Consider the following 26,165-nt stretch of genomic DNA (forward strand, 5'->3'; position numbering starts at 1 on the left):
TTTGTGTGGCCGCAATCAACATTTGACAATTCCACTCACATAAAATCTTTGTACTTTTTCATATGTTTTATTTATTTATTTATTTATTCATTCATTCATTCACTCACTCATTCATTCATTCAATTTTTTTTCATTCACTTTTGCTTTACTGTTATTGTGTATATACTCCTGGTGAGTATACATGATACAAACACACACACACAATCATATATATATATATAATGCTTATTTTGAAGCCAGATTTAAAGTTAGGTAGTCAGTGTAGTTAGGTAAATCGGGTCTAATACCGAGTGAAATCTAAAATGGAGGCCATGCTGGGAATGACTCAGGGAAAACACAGGACAATGGAATGTTAATGAAGTCCCGAAAAGGCCCTAGGCCAAAGTCCATCCCAAAGAAGTGATAATGAAGTCCTTCCTGCCCAGATTACTTCTTTGGCCCACCTGTGTCCCACCCCCTTGGGCCTTCCAACCTACATTCCATCACCAAAACTATAAAAAGGGGAAACAACTGCACTTCCACGGATTCCACCTCTTGGGTCCCCTTCTTCCTCCGGGAGAAGTCTTTTCTTCTGTCCTCTAATAAACTTCTAATTTCTACTCTGACCTTGCCTCGGCGTGCTTCTTTGGTGTTATTCTTCAACATCGGGAAAGCAAGAACTCGTCACCGGTCAACAGCGGTATCAATTTCTATAACATTATATTCTAAAACATTAAAGTCAGTCAGCCTCAGCAACTTAGTGAGGCTGTAAGAAAATCAGTAAAACCCTTTTTTCTTCATAGAATAATTTATTAAAGGCTAAGAGTGTTTCTTAGCAAAAAGGCATATCTGATTTCAATTTGTAATATGAGAGAGAGAGAGAAAGAGAGAGAGAGAGAAAGAGAGAGAGAGAGATATCTTGCAGAAATAAAAAAAGTAATCAGTGACACTCTTTGTATCAAGGATGTAAATAATTTAAAATTAATAGTGAGCTAGTTGGAAAACACATCTAGGTTATTAACTGCTGCTTTGGAAATTTAGTATGCTCTCCAACATATAAAAGTTAGAGAGGAATTCTTTATTAAGCTTTTTATAAGAAAAAAAGGAGTTTTGACTCAGCTTTTAGTTGACCCACACTGGGTCAACTTTAGTGGGTGATTAGGGTTCTGCCAAGATGATAGATCCTTGAGTTATTTGGAATAATGTGATTTTATCTAGTCTTCAAAAACAAAGATTAAGGTCTAATATAAATCAGGCTTGACCAAGGAAAAACATTTAAATGAAAAGTAAATGTATCGGGCTGGGGATGTGGCTCAAGCGGTAGCGCGCTCGCTTGGCATGCGTGCGGCCTGGGTTCGACCCTCAGCACCACATACAAACAAAGATGTTGTGTATGCCGAAAACTAAAAATAAATAAATAAATAATAAAATTCTCTTTCTCTCTCTCTCTATGTCTCTCTCTCTCTCTCTCTCTCTCTCTCTCAAAAAAAAAGTAAATGTATGAATAAACACATAAAACGATATTTAAAAAAAAGTTAACATTCAGAATATTTATGCAATTATGTAATCACCAGTAATGTAAAAACAATGGCAACTAAAGTGAATTAATAAAGGAACAAATAAATAATGGAATTAATTAATTAATTAATTAATTAATAACAAGTGCAAGTTTTAATGTGACTGGAATTGTCAAAGTCAGCTTGTAGCCATGACAAAGTGTAAAGGTACATGGAAATGGTGTTTTACTACTTACTGAAACATATCCTATGAACTATAAATTCCACTCCTAGGTGGGAAGAGTTGAACTCAGAACCCATTCACCTGGCTCTCTTACTTGGGAACTGTGAAAAAATTACCTTTATCTTTCCCCCCAAATTTTATTGCTGCTTCCAAGAACACTACTTCTCTACATTCATACCATCATTGTAGACTTGTACAATATGAACCCCTCTACTGCTCAAGTTTTTCTATTTTTTTTTCATTGCTCTTTTTCTCTATACTCCCATATAGTCCACCAATACTTATTTTGTAATGCACAATCTACATACTCAGCAATCTCCAGTCTTACTATATCCATTTCATGCCTTGTGAATGACAACTTTGAGATCCCCTCCATCAAGACATCGATAGTCCAAAGTGATCAGATTTTGGGGTAAAATATGCAGAACATTAAAGGTCAGTTACACAACAAAAAAGCTATAAAAATTGGGCTTCATTTAAGAGTGAAAATAAAAAGAAAATCTATAGACTTCACTAGTTAAAGTAAAGGATCCAAAATTTATGAGTCTCAATAATTTGAATTATACATGTGAGTCAATTTTTTTGGGGGAAGGGATATGGGGACATTGCTAATGAGTTTAAAGCTCAAACTGCTTTTTAATGAGACAAAGAACAAAAAAGTTAAGAAAGAAATTAAATAAATTGTGATATCATTTTCATAAATAAAAATATAGACATATTTATTCACAAATTGCTTTAACCTTATAAACAGTTTTAAATGTCAATGCAATTCCCTCTGGGATAGATCCTAGTATTGGAAGAAAACTATGCCTTAAAATAACCACATTCAGGGGCTAGGGATGTGGCTCAAGCGGTAGCGCGCTCGCCTCACATGCGTGCGGCCCGGGTTCGATCCTCAGCACCACATACCAACAAAGATGTTGTGTCCGCCGAGAACTAAAAATAAATATTAAAAATTCTCTCTCTCTCTCTCTCTCTCTCTCTCTCTCTCTCTCTCTCTCCTCTCTCACTCTCTCTTTAAAAAAAAACACATTCACAGACCCTCAAATAATAATAATAGTAATAATAATAATAATAATAATAATAATAATAATAATAATAATAAGTTACGTGGGGAGGATTTCAGGGTTTTGAAGCATACTTGTAATATAAGTTACTTGAAAAGCCATCATTGGAGAATTTTATACACTGTCTGAAGATATATATATATTATATTATATATAAAAAGTGTTTATGGGTTCTGTAGTGAAGGTGCACAAGTCGAATACACAGTCTATTTTTTCTTGAATATTTTTTGTTTTAGATGAACACAATACCATTAGTAGTTTGTTTGTTGGTTGGTCTTTTAATGAGGTTCTGGGTGTTCAACCCAGTACTTCACTCATGCTTGGCAATTACTCTACTACTGATCCATAACCCTAGTCCCCAAAGTCCTTTACTTAATTTTTTTTTTTTTGGCAGGAGTGTATGTGTGTAGTTCAGGGGATTGAATCCATGGCCTTATATAAGCAAAACAAGCAGTCTACTGACTAAGCTATATCCTCAGCCCTGATCTGTAGTCTTTTAACAATGACAATGGAGCAGCCTGTCATTCAGATGGATTCTACACCCACTTGGCTCAGGCTGGAGGCAGTGCCTGAAGCCTTGACCAATCAGTCTCTTAGGTGAGAACTGTCCAATCCTCATGCAGCTGGTGATGAGGGGGCGGGTTTCCACAATCTTCTGTTCCCTTGGCATCTGGATCCCATCATTTTTTCAATCTTTTTGTAGGCTTCGGTCCGGGATCCAGAGCCCAGGTGTCTGTGCTATGCAGAATCTGAAAACAAATCACAGGGAGAACGCTGAGAACCCTGAAAGCCAGGAAATGGTAAGTGTGCCTTGTTATCTTGAGACTGGGTATGAAGGTGGCTTAAAGCTGACTGGAGTGGCAATGGTGGAAATTGGCAGTCATAGCTAGGGACTCCTCGTGGTCCTCTCCAGAATCTTGTGACCAGAGGGTCTCTGTGGGGCAGCTTATCCTTCACCTGCCTCTGACTATTCTAGTGAGGCTTAGATCAGCAGTTGAAAACCTGGGCATTTCATTCCATTGCTGTATGGTGTTTTCAGCTTCTTTCTAAAGCCATTTGTGGACTTCCATGTGCCATGAGTCCACCATGTCTCCAGATTGCATAGTGAAGACTGAGATAATTACCAGGAGAGAACCCCAAATCCATTTGTTGTACTCATGCATGAGATAGGCTATTGATTTTAGGGCTTGTTACTCATGAGGGTTTGTTTGTTTAATTTTTTTTTGTGTGTGTGTGTGTGTTTCTTTTTGGTACCAGAAATTCAACCCAGAGGGGTTCATTCACTGATTCACATTCCCACCCCCTTTTTTATATTTTTATTTAGAGACAGGGTCCCTTTGAGTTTCTTAGGGTCCAACAAATTTGATGATGCTGGCTTTTAACTCATTCTCCTCATGAGTCCTGAGATTTTTAAATGTAGGGGAAGCAGTATCTCAAATCAGAACAAAAATCTGAAATCCAGAACTTCAGCTTAGCTCTCCATAGGTCTAAGAATAAACCCCTATTTTTCTAGCTCTCTGTTCACAGATCCAAAACTAGGGTTTTCTGTTCACAGAAAAACTATATAAAATAGAATAGATAATAGAATGACCTTGTAATGTGTATAATGGGCCTCACTCAACAACACCTGGAGGCTAAATGGAAGATATGTTAATGAGCACCATTAAGGCCTATTTAAAATGTAAAAGACCTTGAAGCCCACTTGTGAGAACACCTTCAACAAAATCCTTTGTCCCAGGGGTGATTCCTGATTGAATTTGAAGAAAAAAGGATGGGTCACACAAAGAATGAAAGTGAACCCATATGGTAGTCTGTAAGCCTTTCCCAAAGCCTATACTAAATGCATTTTGCTCTGTGTTCTGTCTAAACCATTGGTAAACTTCTGAGATGGCACACCAAAATGAGTTTTTTTTCTGATATCATTCCTCATACCACATGGTGGGATTGCTAATTTTTAGATTTTTTTCTTTAAAATTTATGAGACAAGCACCTAGATTCAATTGGCAAACTAAGAAATTTTGGCTTATATCAAAACTCCACTTTCAGCATTATCAATCATTATTTTCCCAAGTTTTATTTCAAATGGATGCATCATTTATGTTTTTCTACAAGAACTGAAGGACATTTTTTAAAAGATTTTAATTTATCGTTCTGAGATTTTCACATGAGAAGAAAGTAGAATAAAATTAGGTGACATTAAAAAGAATGAATCTCTCCTAAATGAGGTTTATGTATCCCAAATAAGAAATTTTAAAAACTGTAATGGGAACTTAGTTCTAAGTTTTAGAATATCTGAAACAAGGTTCACAGAGATATCAAAAATTTTGGAGTATTTACAAAACACTACTATCTAAGTCTTGCCTTCTAGGGACCAGTTTGAATTTTAAGTGTGTAGCTTCTGAAGGGATGAACTAATTGGATGCTTTGCAACTGGAAGGCATTTTCTGATAAAATTTTTATCTAAAAGGTACTTCATTTGTTTCATTTTATTAGATACTGTGAATAAAGATACAATAAAAATAGACAAGTGGCAATATATTTAGCAAAAGGATTCCAATCCCTTTACATAGATACCCAGAGTTATTATTAGTGGATTGTATAATTTTTTTAACAAGAATTTTTATTTATATGTTTACATTTATGTAAATACTAAAGATTAACCCCAGGACACTTTCCCAGTGTGCTACATACCCAGTATCCAACACTTTTATTTATTTATTTATTTATTTTTGAGAGAGGGTTTTACTGAGTTTCTTAGAACCTTGCCAGGTTCTTGAGGCTGGTCTTTACCTTGAGAATAAACCCCTAGTTTTCTAAATCTTATCCTACTAAGCCACTGGGAGTACAGGCATGTACAACCTTGCACTGCTACCCCAAATTACTAGTGGATTATGTGGCATTTTTATTTTGGGCTTTTAAAGATCCTTAACACTTTAATAAAAAATATATATTTATTAAATTTATATTGTCACCAATATTTTTACATATTTATGTGCCCTGGATTCCCTATTAATTATGAGATATTTGCTTGTTTTTTTTTTTTTTTTTTTGGTTTGGTGCTGAGTATTGAATCCAGGGATGCATACCACTGAGACACATCCACATTACTTTTTATGTTATATTTTGAGACAGGCTATCACTAAGTTGATTGGAGCTTTGTTATGTTAATGAGGCTGTCTTTGATCTAACCATTCTCCTGCATCATTTTTCATAGCTTCTAGAATTTCAGGCATATGCCACCATACATGACAATTTTAGATTTTTATAATAGTCATTCCAACAGCACTGCATAGGCTGCAGAATATCTATTTGATTAATGCATTAAATCCCTGAGGCAATTTTATATGAAGTAGCCAGTGTAGGAGTGTTGTGTAAAGATTAGCAAGGATTGTGGAATGTAATAGACATTATTATCTAAAGTACATATATGAAGACAGGAATTGATGTGTACATACTTTATATACAAACAGAGGTATGAAAAATTGTTCTATATTTGTAATAAGAATTGTGATGCAATATGCTTCATGTATTTAAAAAACAAAACCAAAAAATAATTTCTTTATATGTATTGCTGAGAATAAAACTCAGTGCTTTCCACATGCTGGCAAAGTAGTCTACCACTGAGACACAACTCCAGCCCATGTACCCAGCTTTTTATACCCTCTTTGTATTAATCAGAAAGAACTTTAAAAATTAAAATTCCATTTATATTACTTTTCCTAGTATAGTATGTATTACTCACTAAACTTATTCTTAGTATTTTTTAAAAAATAATCTAATGGATGATTCTTATTTTTTCCAGAGATTATTTTATCACTTATTTAGGGCTTGGTGAAGGGTCTTCTTTTTTTTCAGAATATGGATGTCATCTATTATCTAATGTGTCCATGCTAAGTGTGTTAAAAATAATGATTCTAAAAGTTCAAACAACCCACACATTTCCAAGACTATAGAGGAAAGGGAAAGACAATATTCACAACCAAGAAACCATTTCCCATGGAAGCATAGTATCAGTGTCCAACTTGGATTGTAATCCAGATCTTTCAGTGATAAAGTTGTTTAAAAACCACAACCATAGGTTTTTGGGATCCTCTAAAGTACCCTGAATGGATTTAAGTCATTTACTCTCCTTCAAAATAAAATTTCTGCTACCTACTTAAAAAATAAAGCACTATGAATGAGAAAGGTGAATGAGACTTAAGTTCTGTGGAGGCACTGAGGTTGACCTTTAATTATGGTTTATAAATAGTCAAATAAGAAGGGCCTTAGAGTAGTCTCATCTTTTCCAACACATGATAGGGAATATTTAGATGAACTGACATGAAATAATGAAAATGCATTTCAGGGAAGTGATATCATAGAAATTTTCAGGGTAGAATATTAGAAATGTGGGAAAAATATATTTATATGCATATGCATTTCTATAGAAAAAAAATAAGTGATAAGTACATGAGTATGAGGGTAAATTCAGTGTGCCTCATGCATTGTAGGTTGAAGGTAATGATAAAGTAGTAACTGAGGAGATCCAGAACTGTGTAATTGTGGGAGACATTAATTGCAATTTAGAAAAAGAAAATATAGTTAAATCCCTTTAGATTTGCCTCTGTCCTCTGTTCTTCTTATGAATTTGATTCTGTCAAAAGAGATTATGTGGGTATGATTCTCTCTGAATTTATGTTTTCTTTTGTTTTTTTAGGATTTTGTCAGCTATGTCATGTAAAGCCCTGTCTTAAATTCACTTGGGAGGCTCTTTTACCACCTGTTCTGGACTGCAGAGCAGAGACCCATCTCACTCATTCTGTGCAATGAATTGACTTTTGTCAATCTTTGCCAACAATGGTTGGAAGAACAAGCATATTAGAGAGTCTTTCATATCCTATAATATGGTTGTCAGACCCTGTGGGGTTAAAGGTTTCTACTTGCTATGTTAGAAACATATTCCCTATGAGAAGGGCTTATCTATATATTTTTTTTCTGTTTTGGAAGCCCAACGAACACAGAAGAGAAGCATTTGTGGTCACAAACAAAGGAATGCCAGAAGCCATTAGATGTGAGAAAATACAAAAAACATAAAATCTCTTAGAGCTTTTAGAGGTTAAAATTTTATTTCTGTTTTATGTAAGAAAACTAAAATTTCTCTTTGACCTGACAATATTTTGATGTTTTAAATGTGCTTGGAATTTCTACCTGTGTTTTGAATTCACCTATGCCTGGCTATCCCTTACAACCCTCTCTAAAACCTTACTGGTGCCTCATAAATTCTGACTCCTGCTGAACCAAATAACAATTCTCTCTAAATCTCAGTGGTTGCTCATATATTCTAATGTCTGGAGCTGAATTTATTCCCTACCTTGAAATGTTAGCCATGTAGATCCTTAACCTTTTTTCTGCCTTTCTATTATTATTATCAAAATCTTGTTAGCTGTACGTACCCTAGACACCCACCTTCTTTGTAACTTTTTGTGCTGTAAAACTTTTTTCTTAAAGATCAGGGGGATGATCTCTAGCATGGGATCTTGTAAGAGACAGTCCTGGCCAGCTTTTGTGTACACAACACAATCTTAATTTAATTTGATTTAAAATTGGAGTTGGTGGTCTTTTCTATGTGCTTTGGTCCAACATTAACGTTTTTTTTTTTTTTTACTTCACTGTAAATAAAATCAAAGAACACAACAAAACTCCTGTAAATGAGCCAGGTGCATAATAATTGTCATTCTTTACTGAAAGCATAGTCTTCGTTATAGAAATGATTTAAGCTTAAAAATTAAAACATAGCTCAAATATCAAGGGAGTTAAGGAGATATAATTTTTTTCTTTCAAAATATAGGTGGTAAAATAAGACAAGAGAAAATGTGAAACATAAATATAATAAGTAATAGGCAAAAATTATCACCAAAATATTTGTTACAAAAAAATCATATCTACAGAAATGGTTCAAAAGAAGCAGTCTTTTTGTCAGGAATAAACATTTGGACAGGAATGGAAGTTTGGTTCTCTTTTTAAGTAGTTTTACTCATAGTGAATAATCTTTACACTATTTCTGCATTTTACTGGTTGGAATTAATTATAATTCATATATCTGCAAAACAGGTACTGAATGCAGAAAAATATTATTGCTCATGTTTAAATCACCTACATTATTTGATCTTTCCATTTTTAAACCAAAAATCTGCAAAAAAACATCTCTTAATAAATATCTCTATCTCTGTATATTAGGAGCAACTGAATTATAAACTTTGCTTTGAAAGCTTATCTCTTCATGTACTTAAAGTCTATGAATTTGCTGCTTTGCATTTAGGTATAATTTTCTATGGTGTTCTCTAGTTATTTGTGTGTCTGTGCCAAGTTTTATACCAAGCTCTTAGTATGTGCCTTAATTACTCTGTGTAGCAATGTAGGATCCATGTCTTATTTGTGACACTTTGTTCCCAGAACTGTGTCTAAAGGGAAATATGTACAAGATGATTATCCAGAAAAATATCTATCTAATATTGTATTTTAGTTTATATTTATATATTTATGTATACATATTATTTTTATTATTTAGAAACACACTGTGGTCTGAAACTACAGTAATACTAGTGTATTTTAGCTTGAATTTGTTGTGAGAAACAAACTAAAAAGACTTTTCTCTTTGTTGACTCGTGATTTCTGCAACCTCAGGAACCTAGTGAATAATAGCAGAAATAAATAAGTAACTCTGTAGTTTGAACCAGAACCATCAAACTAGATGATGTTTTGCTTCTGCTTTCTATCTTGATCATCAGCAACATACCTTTAAATTTACATGGAACACTGTTGGAATTCTGTTCTGTTAGTTCTTCTAAAAAATCAATGAAAATGAAAAATAATGCAGGAAAGAAAATAATTAATTTCAAATAATTCATTTATTAAAATAAATAATGTTTTTTCATATTACCAAAAATTCTGAAAAGTTAGAAAAGTTAAAAGCTTTAGAAATAGCCTAAGGCAATTTCTCTTTTGCTCAGGACAGTAGACTATATCTCCAACTCATTCCTCTCTAGAATTGGACTGTGTGCAAATATGAAAAAAAAAGTGCTAAGATGCCTCACATGGCTTATAAGTTTTAAAATCCTGAAAGGAGCTCAACTCTGCCATTTTTCTACTTTACAAAATACAAAATCTTGAATTTGTATACTTAACAAACATTTGCAGAAGTGTAATTCAAAATGATCTAAAATGAAAAAAAAAATCATTGAAGGACTGAACATGAGGGACTTATAATATTGAAGCCCTTATATTAAATGTCTATCATTGTCAGAATTTTCCATGTTTATGTTATCAATATATTAATCAAAATTTTTATGCATTTAATAACAAATATCTTAGTTCCTATTTTACTCAGTCTTTTAATAAATTAGTAGTAATTAATATTAATAATTTAATGCTCATACTTGTTAAAGTATGAAATATATACTTTAAAAGCTATGGCTATAGCAAGTGAAAAATCCAGCCTAATATGTTTTTAAGACTGAGAGCCATCTCATCACAAAGGCATGAAAAGTTAATTTCTGCTTCATTATAAATTACTGTGATTTGTAAACTTGCTTGAAAGGCCTGCCAATGCCTTGAACTCACCCATGTCTAGTTTTCCCTGATAACAACCCTCCCTGAGACTTTAGTGATGACTCATAAATTCTGGCTTTCCCTGACCAAATAACACTCACTCTGAAACTTTAGTGGTGCATCTTAAATTCTGATGTTGTGATCTAAACTTACTCTCTAAGTGCTGAACCATTTATACCATTAACCTACTACCTGCCTTTGTATTACCCTTGTCAAAATCCTGTTATCTGCGTAAAGTTCTCAAGACAACATTTTGTGTTATAAAACTGCAGTCCTAGAGAACTGGAGTGCTGTCTGCTTTTCCCATGGGTTTCGGGAGAGACTGTTATGCTCGAATTCAGGACCCCCAAAAGACCACCAGAGCCGAAGACCCGATGTAAGCAGCAAAGAGGTGTTTATTGCGAGCTAACTCAGTCCTCCACATGCAAAGCAACTTGTGGCTTAGAGGCACTGAGCCCAGGGTTTGCAGCAGTTTTGTACACTCTTTGTGGAAGGCAGGTACCCCCCATACATCATAGCATCTCTTAGCAAATCATCACACACCTTGGGGAAATCGTAAACAACTCTAAAACATGATTAGCACATTCACTGGTGGGAACAAGTTGGGTAAGGGTGATTGGTTAGTACAAAATGGGGATTCGTTTGAACTGATTGGCTTAGGCCATGAGGGGAGTATCTGCTGAATTTTATGGTTTCCCAAAATATTATCAGCCACCATAAACCCCTTGGAGAGTCATCTGGCATCCCAGGTATTTTCCCTGTCTCATGCTGTTTTGTGGCTGCTAGGGGGTTGCTCTGGGTCCCCACCTAGCCTGACTGAGTCAGGGACACCAGGAACAGCAGATCTCTCCTGTTATTTGTAGAGAAACAACTAAGCAGGATGGGTATGTGCCTAGGAATACTCTGTAGGTCTTTCCAAGGACCAAGGTCATGCCCCCTTCCTTGGACAATCTTTGCTCTTAGGTAGAGTCTGGTTTCTCACTTTGTACCTTATGTTTTTTTATGCAATTTTTAGCTGTAGCTGGACACAATACCTTTATTTCACTTATTTATTTTTTATGTGGTACTGAGGATTGAACCCAGGGTCTTGCACATAGGAGGTGAGCACTCTACTGCTGAGCCAAAATTACATCCCATTATGTGTTGTTTTTATTGGGCATTTTTACTTTAGGGGGTTTCTTTCCAGTTCAATCTGTCACCTAAAAAGAACAGAGATCAAAAAAATTAAATAAAATTGGATAGTTATTGTCATTATTTTATATTAATTCCTGAATAATATACAAGCATATATAATCTATTAACTGAAATGACTTTATATGTAAGTTTAAATGAAAATGTTCTGTTGGTTGGGTAAGTTCCTACTTATGGAAAAAACCTTGCCTTAAAATAACAGCAGCCTGAGGCTCTGGGGTACATTTCTCAGATTAAAAAAATAAATTCTAGCCCTTATTCATGCCTGGTTTGGATAATATTGCCTGTCACTCAAAAAAAATCTCACTTCTCTCAGATTCAATGTTCATGATCAGAAGCCCTTTCTAATCAAGAGCATTTTGTGGGAACTGTCCAATCCTGTGTGTCATCAGGGAGGAAGAGCTTTCACTTCCTGAGTCCTCCATTTTTGCCATTTGTAGTCTCACACTTCAGAGTCACAGGTTGTTCTGCTGTGCAGGAACTGAGGATCCCAAGTAGCCCTACTCCTGTGAACCAGGAAATGGTGAGTGTGCATTGTCCTAGCAAGGGAGGCTGGGGAGAAAGACTATTGGAACCACAAGACTAGCTGTGTTGGAAACAGGAGCTAGCAGATTGGTCCTCTGGGCAGTCTCTGTAGTCTGCAGGCTTAAGTTCTCCACTGGGCCACTATGTCCTCAGTCCTACTGGCCAACCAGGTGGGGAACATGTCAGTGGCAGATACCCTTTGTTACCTTCCTTATGCTCAAAGGGCATCCTCAGCATCTGCATAAAATGCTATGTGGCAGGTGTGATCCTGTAGCTCAAATTCTGGAGATTGATAGGTGAAATAATTATCAAAATCACATTTCCAAAGGCCATTTTCCTGCAGGAGAGCAGCTGTCATTTTGGGGTAACTAATTTCCTCTTGACCTAGCTAATTTTCATTTTGGCATTCTTTTATTTTTACTTTCTTCATTATTTTGTTAAAGTTAGGTGAGGTCAGGGATACTGTACTACTTAGCCATATCCTTGGTAGTGAAGCCAGTTTTACAGATAGGTAGTTAGTGTAGTTAGGTAAATTGGGTCTAATATTCAGTAAAATCAAGAATGAACACCACATTGAGAATCAGGGAAAAGGGAATTAAAAATGTCCCCAAGGTCCTTAGCCCATCCCAAAAAAATTTTAATGAAGCAGCCCCCAGCAAACATAGAGATGCTAATCCAAAAGCCCTACCTGCCCAGATTACTCTTTCAGCCCACCTGTGCTGCACACTTTTGGCCTTCCCACCTATATTCCATCACTGCAAGATAACAGAACAAAGAACAGCAATGTGACAGGAATGTGGGATAGCTGAAGGAAGACTTTAGCTATAAAAAGCTAAAAGACCTTAGCTAAAAAAACAAACAAAGAAAAAAAAAACCAAAAAACCCTTCCATGATTCTACCTCTTGAGTCCCCTTTTTCCTCTGGGGAGAAGTATTTTCTGCTGTCCATTAATAAAGCTTCTACTTTCCACTGTAAACTTACCTTGGTATACTTCTCTGGTGTTATACCTCAGCATTGGTGAAGCAAGGACTATTCACCAGTAAACAGCTCTAACAGGTTTAAATTTATTTTGAGAAAGGTCCTATCTAAGTTGATGACATTATTTTTGTTATGGTTTGATTTATCTAGACTTTGCTATTGCAATAAAACATACAGTTTTTACATACAGATATATTCATATGGGGATCTTATTTATATTTTGATTCTTTGATGATTATTTTAATATTACAATTTCACAATACATATTAATAATAGTTCATGATCAGTTCTTTACCTGCTCTAATAATTGAAAAGGTTTTTGGCTAAAATTACATATAACTTTTAAGATGAATTTTAAAAATTTATGCTTTGGTTTCTTACTTCATTTAAAGCTTGCTGATTTTTTTTATCATTGCATTATTGTTGTATTTAATAGTCAAGTTTATTTTGACATAACCATAAAACATGGAATATAATTTGCTCCCCTTCAGTATCCAGAAGTTCCCCTTTCCCTATTCTCCTACTTTCTTCTACTGTATATTTATTTATAGTTTTTTTTAAAAATTATTGCTTTGAAGAATACACATAAAAGTAGACTTCACTTTGATATATTCATATTTATACATAGCAATTTTGGTGAGATATATTGTGGGTTGAAGGAAAATTATCACCTTTAAAATGATGAGTTTTATCATCTATGTGTGGGTTGTATAATTCAGTCTTTTATGTGCTTTTTGTGAATTTTATTTTCTCATAAGTTCTACATACTTTGTTTCTAAAAATGTACACATGTGAAATACCATTTGCATAAGGTACCTATGTAAAATTTATACATAGTGTTTTATGCTCTTTTTAAAACTGGATATATTATGAAATGTGACGGGCCTTAGTGATCATTTTTCCTACAGATTATTATTTTATCTCTTCTAAGATGTATATTGTATTGAGCCATGCCCTTGGGCTTCAAGTGTTTGGGTGACTACCATTGTGTACTTATATGTTATCAGGATCACATATGCTCTAAATTCAGTAAGTCTCTGTGATAGGGAGTGTCATGTATATTTGATAGCAAAATAGTTTCCACAAATAGATACTAATTTAAACTCATTTTGAGTTAATGATTATTAATTTGATTTAAATGTTCATCAATATTGCTTAATTTTTCCCATGATAGTTTTTATTTTGTATTTCTTAAATTTCTAAACATTTAGTGTTTTATAGTTAATAAAAATATCTCATGTATAAATTTGCAGTTCAAACTTCTGTCCTTTATATCTTTTTGGCTTAAAAGATGAGAAAATGGATCCAAAAATGCAGCTAGGGATTTATTTCAAGAAAAAGAAAAAAGGTTTAAATTATTTTTTCAAATTGACTTTTTCCTTTCTTCATCATTTATTATAGGTTTCTTGTGTGATTGTGAGGGTAGGTTATTTAAAGTGGATTCTAGGGCTTATCTTTGTTAATTACTACTGGAAAAATGAATAAGAAATTTCTCTACACTATGGCTGCAGGAAAATGAATAAATTTCTTCAAAATCATATGGTAATAAAATTGTTAAATGACATATTTACTAAACATCCACTCCTTAAAATTTTTTATGTAATATTTTTGGCAGTGAATCATGAATTCTATTATCTGGATTTTGAGGTTTAATATAAAATCATATGGAATAAAATTTGCCAATCCTAGAAATATTCATACATAATTTGTTGTTTACTTAATGACTTGTTGTGGAGATAGCAACTAATGAAAATATTTATTTTCAGAAATATTTACTTGTTTCTCTTCAGTTTCTAATAAGCCTTTTAGATTTGTTTCCTTACTGAGTCACACAGGGCCACTGCTGTTTTTTTTTTTTTTTTTTTTTTTTTCATCTCCAGGCATTTACCCTTCTAAGAAATATGTCTTGTGAGCTCTGTTTCTGAATAGTTTCTTAACATGAAAGGAAAAAAAAAAGTATTTATGTTGCTCCTGAAATGTATTCTCAATGCACTCTCTGCAAAATGGAGAGAAAATAATATTTCCCCAGACTGACATCCCTGTGTCAGGAGGTAACAATACATTGATGGTCTTTGAAGAAATTTCATGCAGTTCTGTCTCTGGGTAGTTTTCTGTGGGGCATTTAATTTAAATTTAGTATCCAGGTACCCATATTTTTTCATCTGTACTATGGGAATAATTTTAGATCACACAGATGAATAATGCTCTTCATAGAGGCTATGAATACCTGTATGTTCTGTAGTGCACAGCTGACAAAGCCCCTGGAAGACACTGTGTAGATTCTAATTGGTTAACCATTATCTGCCACTCACATTAATTTTCTTTCAAAAGCTTGTAATATCCTTTTCACTTTAGGCATCCATGTCATCCACATTTCCAAGTATAAAAGTTTGAATCTTTCTTTTCTGAATTCCAGGTTCCATTTCTCTTATGGTTCAATGTGGTGCAAATAATTATGTTTATTTTTGTCTTTCGTTTACACTGTGTTTCTAATAAAAATGTTCTCTGCTTAAAGCCTATGTTTTCCATGTCCAACTATGTTTAGAAATTTGGCATAGAAAATTGCATTTGATAATTCATAAAGGAAAGTTGAGAATCCTTCTTGCTCATGTTTCCCTTCCTTAGTAACTGAACGTGAAATATGCTTGGCCCTGTAAAGGGAGCACCATAACCAATCAGATATATAATAAAAATGTTGATTGTATATTCTCTTCTAAGAATACTCTGTTCAGATACTTGGCCCATTTCTTGATTGGAGGAGGATGATGATGATGATGATGATGATGATGATGATGATGATGATGATGTTGTTGATGATTTGCTTAGTTTTTTTTGAGTTCTTTATGTACCCTAGATTTCTTTATGTACCCCTCGCACATCAGTGCTCTATCTGATGTGCGAGGGGTACAAAATTTCTTCTAGGATGTAGGCTCACTCTTCACCTCACAGATTGTTTCTTTTATTGATAATAAACTATTGGTTTGGTTCCATCCCATTTATTGATTATTTGTTTTAATTTCTGTGCTATAGGTCTTATTAAGGAAATTCGGGCATATTCCCACATGATGAAGACTAGAGCCTGTGTTTTATTCTATTAAATGCAGAGTCTCTGGTTTAATTCCTAGGTTCTTAATATACTCTGAGTTTAGTTTTGTGCATGGTGAGAGATAGTGGTTTGTTGAACAGGCTATCTTTTCTCCAGTGCATGTTTTTGGCACCTTTGTCTAATATATTATAATCAAAATTTTGTGGGTTAGTCTCTGTGTCCTCTATTCTGTACCATTCGTCTTCCAGGTTTTTTTTTTCAATGCCATGCTGTTTTGTTACCATTGCTCTTCAGTCTAGTTTAAGGTCTATTATAGTGATACCACCGGCTTCACTCTTCCTGATAAGGATTGCTTTAGCTATTCTTGGTCTCTTATTTTTCCAGATAAATTTCATGGTTAGTTTTCCTATTTATATGAAGAATGCCATTGGGATTTTGATCAGAATTGCAGTAAATCTGTATAGTGCTTTTGGTAGCATTGTCATTTTGATAATATTAATTCTGCCTACTTATGTATAAGGTAGATCTTTCCATCTTCTATGGTCTTTTTTGATTTTTTTTCTTTAGGGTTCTGTAGTTTTTCTTGTTTAGATCTTTCACCTCTTTCATTAAGTTGCTTCCCAAATATCTTATTTTTTTGAAGTTATTGTAATTGGGGTAGTTATCTCCATTTCTTTCTCAGAAGATTTTTCACTAATATACAGAAATGCTTTTGATTTATGGGTGTTAATTTTATATCTGCTACTTTGCTAAATTTATTTACTAGTTCTAGATGTTTTCTGGTGGAGCTTTTAAAGTTTTCTAGGTATAAATCATATCTGGCATTTGCAGGTAAATGGATAGTTTTGGAGAAGATAATGCTAAGTGATGCTAGCAAATTCCAAAAAAACATGCCAAATGTTTTGTCTGATATAAAGAGGCTTGCTCATAATGGGGTTGGTAGGGGGAGTATGAGAAAAATAGATGGTTTCTAGATACAGAAGAAAGGTGGGAAAAAAGAAAGGGGAAAGGGGATTAGCAAGAATGGTGGATAGAGTTCATCATCAAAAATACTTGTATGAAGACACAAATTGGTATCACCATACTTTATATAAAACCAGGGATATGAAAAATTGTACTCTATACATGGAATAAAAATTATAATGCTTCTGTTGTCATTTATTTAAAAAAATAAATAAAAATATGAAAAATTGTTTATAAATTATATACATTAAATATGTGCATGATATATAGAATATATATATATATATATATATATATATATATATATATATATATAGCCAAGCCTATTTCCTGAATTTTTAAAAATCAATTAATTTATTAATTTGTTCTAACTTGCTATTAGAGCAGAATGCATTTCACTTCATAGTGCACAAGTAGAGCACACAGTTTTATTTCTCTTATAAAGAAACAATAACTACAAAACCCATGTAACTCTACTTTGTGTAGAAAATATTTCCATCTCATTCCACCATCTTACCTGCCTCTATACCATCTCCCATCACCTCCCTCCCCTTTGTCTTATTTAAAGTTTCTTCATTTCTTCCATGCTACCTCCCACTTCTCTCATTGTGGATCAGCATCCAGTTAGCAGAGTAAATATTAGGTCTTTGGTTTAGTGGATTGGTTTACTTGCTAAGCTTAACATGATATTTTCCAACTCCATCCATTTACTTTCCAATTCTATAATTTTATTCTCTTTTAATGCTCAGTAATATTTCACTGTGTTTATAGACCATATTTTCTTTATCCATTCATGTATTGAAGAGCATATAGATTGGTTCTATAGTTTACATATTGTAAATTGTTTTGCTATGAACATTGATGTAGATATGCCACTGTATTATACTGTTTTTAACTCTTGTTGGTCTAAACTGAGGAGTGGAATAGCTGGGTAAATTTTGGTTCCTTTCCAAGTTTTCTAAGGAATCTCCTTATTCTTTTCCAGATTGGTGTCACCAATTTAGAGTCCTACCAAGAGTGGAACAGTGGGCCTCTTTCCCCACATCCTCACCAACATATATTTTTCCTTGTATTTTAATAACTGCCATTCTGATTGGAGTAAGATTAAATTTTAGAGTAGTTTTGATTTGCAATTTTTTTATTTTCTAGACCTGTTGAACATTTTTTTATGGATTGATTGATTGTTTATCTTCTAAGAAGTGTGTCTCTTCATTTCCTTAGCCCATTTTATTTATTGATTGGGAAATTTGTTTTTTGGCATTAAGTTTTTTAAGTTCTTTATATATCCTGGATATTAGGGGTTCTATCTGATGTGTATGTGGTAAAAATTTGTTCCCATTCTCTGGTATCACTTTTTACCTCACTGATTGTTTCCTTTGCTGAGAAGAATCTTTTAAGTTTGAATTCATCCAATCTAGTGACACTTGTTTCTATTTCTTGTGCTTTAGTAGTCTTCCTAAAGAAGCAAAATTTCAAATCTCCTACCTGGAATTACAGGTGTATGACATAATGCATAGCAAAACAGTTCATTTTGATTTCAAGTACACTTTCTTAAGGGGCTTTCATCCTAGGAATTAAAAGAAAATGTTATAGACAGACCATTGGGTCTAAGGACATGTCATAAAATAAGGACTATACCATTAATCAATTTAAATAATAGACTCAAATCTTTGGATCTGTGGAAAAAAGAACACACACACACACACACACACACACACACACACACACACACACATACACACACACACACACACACACACACAATCACACACCATACACTTTCTGGTTAAATCTCCCTACCCTCAGGACAGTTTCTCTGTAGTTTTTTATATCTAAGGAGAAATATTGGTTAAAAAAATGTATCTTTCACCTGTAGCACAAAAAGAAGTGGTCATGTCCTTCATCTCCTGAACTCAGGAAAATCATAACTCTCAAATATGGTTTTGTGAACTGAGATTTTTTGGAGTCTTGACATAGTTTTGAGGGTGCTGTTTCAAAAATTTCAAAATTTCTCTTATACCATTGGTATTGGATTCCTAGAGATCTCACTAAATATTCAGAACAGCCAGCTGCATCAGAGAAATAACAAATAAAATTCTCCACTTTAGTAAATCTCTGATTAGTGGTTGTACAATTAATATTTGAGGATTCCCTTTCTTAATTACCATAATTTTCTCATCTGAACTATATGTATAATTTATATCATGATATAAAAATTACAAAATAAATATATTTGTGGTAATGCCTGAGTTTTATATTGTGTTTCATAAGTGTGGATTGTATACACTTTTTTGAACTTAAATCATTTTTTTCTGCAGAAGCAGGTAATGGTATCTTTGTGTTCCAAAACACCACCTACATGATAGTCTACTAACTTTCATTTCAACTTCAATTACATTACAGACTGTGCAAATGTTCATGTGGTCAATGTGTTATTTATTTACCTATTCTTATTTCAGGTACTATTAACATTCAGGGATATAGCCATTGATTTCACTGAAGAAGAGTGGGAATGCCTTCAACCTGCTCAGAAAAACTTATATAAAGATGTGATGTTAGAGAACTATAGAAACTTTGCCTTCCTGGGTAAGTTTAATTTCCTTTAAAAATTTTTAATTAATAATTATTATTTAATTTACTTCTGTTGTATCTTCTGGGAACTTCTGTATAAGAATGAGTTTCATATTTGTATTTCAAATAAAAAAGGGCATTTTTAATACAGATATTTTACTCTTTAATATATATTATTTTACTCTTTAATCTCTCACTTTCTTGGTGTGCTATACATGCTTCACTTTAGATAAGTAGTAACTAGTGTAATTTAGTGATGTAAACTATTGTAGCCTACACATAGCAGGGGGCACAGTTGAGGCGTTCCAATGGAGAAAACTAAACTAAAAAAATATTGAGAGTAGTTATTCAGCAGAAAAAAATTCCAGAATCTTAGGTCTATTTCTTTTGATTGTAATCATTGAACACATAGTGCCCTACATTTATCACATTTTCAAATTCTTTGTAGTCCTCTGTTTTCTAATTTAGTATTGTCCCAGTTTATTCAGATTAACCACCCAAACTTACCTTTTGTTGTGAGGGCCAGCATGATCTGTTAAAAATCTTCTTGTGAGAAAACCTGTAAAGAAGCAAACAGAAGAGAGACACACACACATTGAAAAGAAAAAAAAAATAAAAAGAAAACCTGGCCACTCCTTCACGGCTGAACATAGTATACCCCAAAATTACATAGCTTCTATTACCATGACTACATTCTAACCCAGTATTATTTTAACCCCAAGTGCTAGCTAACCAAGATAAGGCAGAGTTAATACAAACATAGAGTCCCTTCTCCCTAAGTACATTACCACAGAAACTAGATAGTGAACTTGTATAGTTGTCGTAATAGCTTCAGGGAGAAACTGCTGGGCATTACTATTGTGGGACTCAGGGTGCCAGTTACCATCACCCCACACTTTCCTGTCTATTTCCAAGGTCAGAATACCTACAGCCCCCCTCCATTTTTTAAGGCCTTTTGAATAAATAATATTACTTATCTCCTTAATGCTGGTGGGGGGCAAAAAATTGGGCAGGAATATACAACAGCAAGTACAAACATCAGTAAACATCCACCTATAAATATGTTTTGATCCAGATGAAATTGTGTAAACATGAAGTTAGCCAATCCAAGAAGTCTAAACATCCATGATTTTGTTGGACCTTATTAATGATATCTTTAAGTTAATCTAACTCTTTTGAAATAAAATTACTATTATCACTTAAATTGAAGAAACACGTTATTGAACTTCTCATATCCTTTATGATGTTGCAATAACAGGCAATCAATTGCAGCATGATTGTCAAGTATGGCTTGACAATGTTTTTGTTCTTCATTAAGCATATTAATGGCCATGGAGGCATGACTAATACTTTTTTTTTTTAAAGAGGAGGTGGGGGGAGAGAGAGAGAGAGAGAATTTTTTTTAATATTTATTTTCTAGTTTTCGGTGAACACAACATCTTTGTTTGTATGTGGTGCTAGGGATCGAACCAGGGCCGCACACATGCCAGGCAAGTGCGCTACCGCTTGAGCCACATCCCCAGCCCTAACTAATACTTTTTATTATAGCATAGGCAAGTTTCATAGTAGTTTTGTAAGCCCATAGAGCTAATCCAGGGAAACCCACTAAGGAGAATGATAAAGCAACAAATTATGCCTTAGAGAGAAGATTCACTGAATCATCACAGTTTTTATCAAGAGGAATAAACATTTTATGAATAAATTGTGCAGGTGACCTATTAAATACTATGTGGATGGTAAGGACACAGTTATACTGCTAAGACAACAATAAATACCATGAGACATTTTTGTAGGTATGTAACAGTTTCATCCAAGTGAGTCAAGATATTGTAATGGGTTGTGGAAGTCCAGGATCTGACAGTACTGAATTTCCCACAGCTGGTGTACATAAACAGAGCAACGTTGTTATTAAGACCAAAGCATGTACAGAGTTTTGTGTGATTTTACCAATCAAAGCAGTAAGAAAGATATTTAGAGTACATTCTAACCTCATTTTATCCAACATCTGTTGAGCTGAGGCTGTTAATGGTTTTATATCCCCACAAGTAACTGAAATTATAGTATGTTGGGTTTCTCTTTAATGTTTCTACTCTTTTGAGGAGAATGATTATTCTCTTGTTTGGAGGGACTCTTCTCTTCCATAATTAAATGAAACTTAGGAATCAGCTTGTGAAGTCCCTGATGCACATTTATAATTGCTATATCCATGCTTCAAGCTAGAGTCCAAACAGGACATGTTGGCATATGTTTAGCAGTCTATGATTTTCCCCATGTGATCAAAGGCATAGGACCATGTCAGGCTGGGTCATGTGGAAACTTATATATTACCTATTTTTTATTTTTGGTAATGGCTGTTTGAGAATAAAATGTCTATTCAATGCAGATGACCAATTTTGAGTATTTAACTTTATGTTGTATATTGAGAAGATTAATTGTAAATAAAACAATATATAATGAATATAAATATGAGAGAGGCTAGATCTTTGTTTGTTTCTGTTTTAAAAGGCAAGTATATGGATACAATTTTCACACTCAAAAAAAAGCTTGTCCAAAAGGATTATGAGAAATTTCATAATTTAAAACTGTATCTTATTGATTAAAAATTGTGCAAAATGATAAGATGTAAAGGCAATGGAATTATCCATCTTTAAACAAATAGGGCCTCTAGGAGCATATTATGCTTGGTTTCTTTTCATGCTCTCTGCTGGATCTGACTTGGCAGTTTCTTTTTTAGATTCAATTCTGTTAGTAATTTTTTTTGTTTAGTGTTTTGCAATAATGCATTGATAATCATATATATTTTGAAGTGAAAAATTCATTATACTTATACTTTGTAAGTTGTTTTCTATATTTCTTATTATTTTCTATTTTTATTAATGATTTAGTTTCTAGATCATTGCTTTTCATTGTGGCATACTTGGATTCTTTTCATACTTTCTCTCTCTCTCTCTCTCTCTCTCTCTCATATATATATATATATATATATATATATATATATATATATATATATCTCCCACTTCTCTTTATATAATATATACTATATAATATATACTATTATTATTTAGTTGTAAACATATTTTGTCTCTTAAATTGTTATAAGAAATATATGCAGGTCTTTGCATTGAGTGAAATGTGGCAGGCAGACATTAAATTGCAAGAGCATTTGATTCACATGTGGAAGTCAGAAATTTAGTGAGTAAAATTTTTCTCACCAGGTACTGTGTTTTGTGTAGGGTTGATATTTAGTCAAAGTCACATATTTTTATTTTATTGAGCATTAGAGGGTAAAGACTTTTGTTTTACCACATGGTGAGTGTATAATGTTCTTCATAAACACTAATAGAAGGAATACAATACCTTGTAAGAACAAAACTGGTAGGTATATGAAACAATGATTGTGTTAATTCATTTTTTGTGTTAATTCATTATATTTAGTCATTTTACCTTTTATATATATAGTATAAAATACCATGATATACTTAGGAAATAAACAAAGGTGTATTTGTCAATGAAAGAAATCATCATATCTCACGAATTTAAAAATATAAAAATTAATTTATTATACTTGATTGGAATGTGTTGACTTCATCCAAGTATTATGGCCATAGGCTATACAATGTTTCTATAGTCTTTTAAAATGTTTTTATGGAAAATATTATAAACATATATGTGTATATTTCTTAGTAAATTTTTTGTTCATATTTCTTTTTAAGTGTCCATAGCCTCTTTACCCTTGTTGAATATTTGTGGTATTATCACTCAAAATATACTAGTTATTTTCATGGCTGTATGTCATGGTAGACCAAAACCAATTTTTGGACACTCTTTGAAAAATCCACAAATGTTTATATATGTTTCACATTTCTCTTATTCTACTGAGAGTGAAGGTAGTTGGTATTTATTTCCTAAATACACATTGCTATCTTATGGGATAAAAGGCTGTGGATGATAAAAGTAATATACTTACCTTCACTTTATTATATTACTCTTCTTAATGATGTACTCCTCTTGGATACTGTGGTCTCTACAAGAATTTGGGTAATATTCTCAAGGTAATTTTGTCTGTACATTTTTATTGAACTGATAAATTTTTTGATTTATGATGACTTGGACTTACTAATCTTCTACACTCCCGATGTATGTATTTTACCCTTATTTCAAGATATGTATGCAAAATATATTTATCCCTGTATAGTAGGTATTGTTTTTTTTTAATTTTTGTTTATTTCAGCCATGAATTCTCATAATACCCAAGAAGAGTCACCAGAGAAGGTCATAAAACATATATTTCACAAAGAGATAAGTGGGAAATATAAAAGTTCTGATCTTGACTATTTACAACAAAACAAAATATGGAAAAATACAAGTAAGAGTGAAAACCAGAAATCATATAAAAAATCAGGCCTTGTTCACCACCAGAGAATTTATACTGGAGAGAAGCCCTACAAATGTAAAGATTGTGGCAAAGTTTTCAGTCGAAAATCAAACCTTATTTGCCACAGGAGAACTCACACTGGAGAGAAGCCCTACAAATGTAAAGACTGTGGCAAAGCTTTCAGTCGAAAATCACACCTTATTCGCCACAGAAGAACTCACACTGGAGAGAAGCCCTACAAATGTAAAGATTGTGGCAAAGCATTCAGTCAAAAGTTAGGCCTTACTTACCACAGAAGAACTCACACTGGAGAGAAGCCCTACAATTGTAAAGAATGTGGCAGAGCTTTCAGTCAAAAAGTAAGCCTTATTTGTCACAGCAGAACTCACACTGGAGAGAAGCCCTACAAATGTAAAGATTGTAGCAAAGCTTTCAGTCAAAAATCACACCTTATTCGCCACAGCAGAAGTCACACTGGAGAGAAGCCCTACAAGTGTAAAGAATGTGGCAAAGCTTTCAGTCGAAAATCACATCTTATTCGCCACAGGAGAACTCACACTGGAGAGAATCCTTACAAATGTAAAGAATGTGGCAAAGCTTTCAGTCAAAAAGTAGGCCTTATTTGTCACAGAAGAACTCACACTGGACAGAAGCCCTACAAATGTAAAGAATGTGGCAAAGCTTTCAGTCAAAAATCACACCTTATTCCCCACAGCAGAAGTCACACTGGAGAGTAGCCCTACAAGTGTAAAGAATGTGGCAAAGCTTTCATTCAAAAATCACACCTTATTCACCACACCCGAAATCACACTGGAGAGAAGCCCTACAAATGTAAAGAATGTGGCAAAGCTTTCAGTCAAAAATCACACCTTATTTGCCACAGAAGAACTCACACTGGAGAGAAGCCTCACAAAAGCAAAGTATGTGACAAAGTTTTTACTCAAATATAAACCCTTATTTGCAAAAGCAGAATTCACACTTGAGAGAGTCCCTACAAATGTAAAGAATATAGGAAAGCTTTTAGCAATAAAATAGGCCTTATTCACCATAGAAGAACTCACACTGGGGAATGGCCCTACAAATGTGAATAATGTGGCAAAACTTTTAATAAAAAATAAAGCTTTATTCACCACAGCAGAAGACACCCTGGTGAATGTGAAATGTGAATAAAGAATCATTGAGCTATGTTTTATTTTCTTATTTTCTATGGACCAATTAATAAGGTAAACTGAGAAGGTTGTATGTAAAGATTAAGTTTCTTATCATAAAATGTTGTCTTATCAGCTACCATAGGATACAGTCTTCTTATACATGGAATCCATACAAAAATCATATTGAATATCATTCACAATTAATATTAATTAATACTTTTAAAGAAAGATTATACTTCATTAACAACAGAATTCATATAGAAAAGAACCCATACAAATGGTCTCCTTTCTAAAGTTTCTCTCCAGTGTATTTTCTCTGATGTCTAGTAATGTATGACATATAATTTAAAATGCTTCTACATTCTCTATATTTCCATGTCTTATTTCCAGAATAAATAGTCTAGTGGTGAAAAAGAATTGATTTAATGTTAAAAGCTTTGATACATTGTTCTCATTTGTAGGGGTTCTTTTCTGTATAAATTCTGTTGTTAATGAGGTTTAGTTTTCTTTAAAAGTATTAATTAATATTAATTGTGAAGGATATTGAATATGATTCTGGTATACTGTACCAGAATCTTCTCAGCTCCTATGACAGCCACTTCATCTGCATTACACAAGAGATGGCATTATGGTGAGGGCTCATTTGAGAGGGAGAGATAACATAATGATACAGGAAGTCAGAGAGATTCAGAAACAAGGCCTTCTCTTTTTGTAACAACTGCTTTAATAGGAACTCTCTTGTGTCCCATGAATTTTACATTAACCCTTTCTAATGTCATTTCCCCCAATGATCTAACCACAATCTACTAGATCTCACTTCTTTAACATTCTATTATTTTCCAAATCTTTCCCTTTGGAAACTAAGTTCCCAACACATGAGCATTTGGGGGACATACTCAAATTCTTCTATTTCATGAAGCAATCAAAAGACTACCAACCAAGAAAAGTCCTGGACTGGATGGGTATACAGCGGAGTTTTACAAAACTTTTAA

The sequence above is a fragment of the Spermophilus citellus genome (assembly GCF_964194105.1).
Source record: "Spermophilus citellus genome assembly, chromosome: 14".
Lineage (NCBI taxonomy): Eukaryota > Metazoa > Chordata > Mammalia > Rodentia > Sciuridae > Spermophilus > Spermophilus citellus.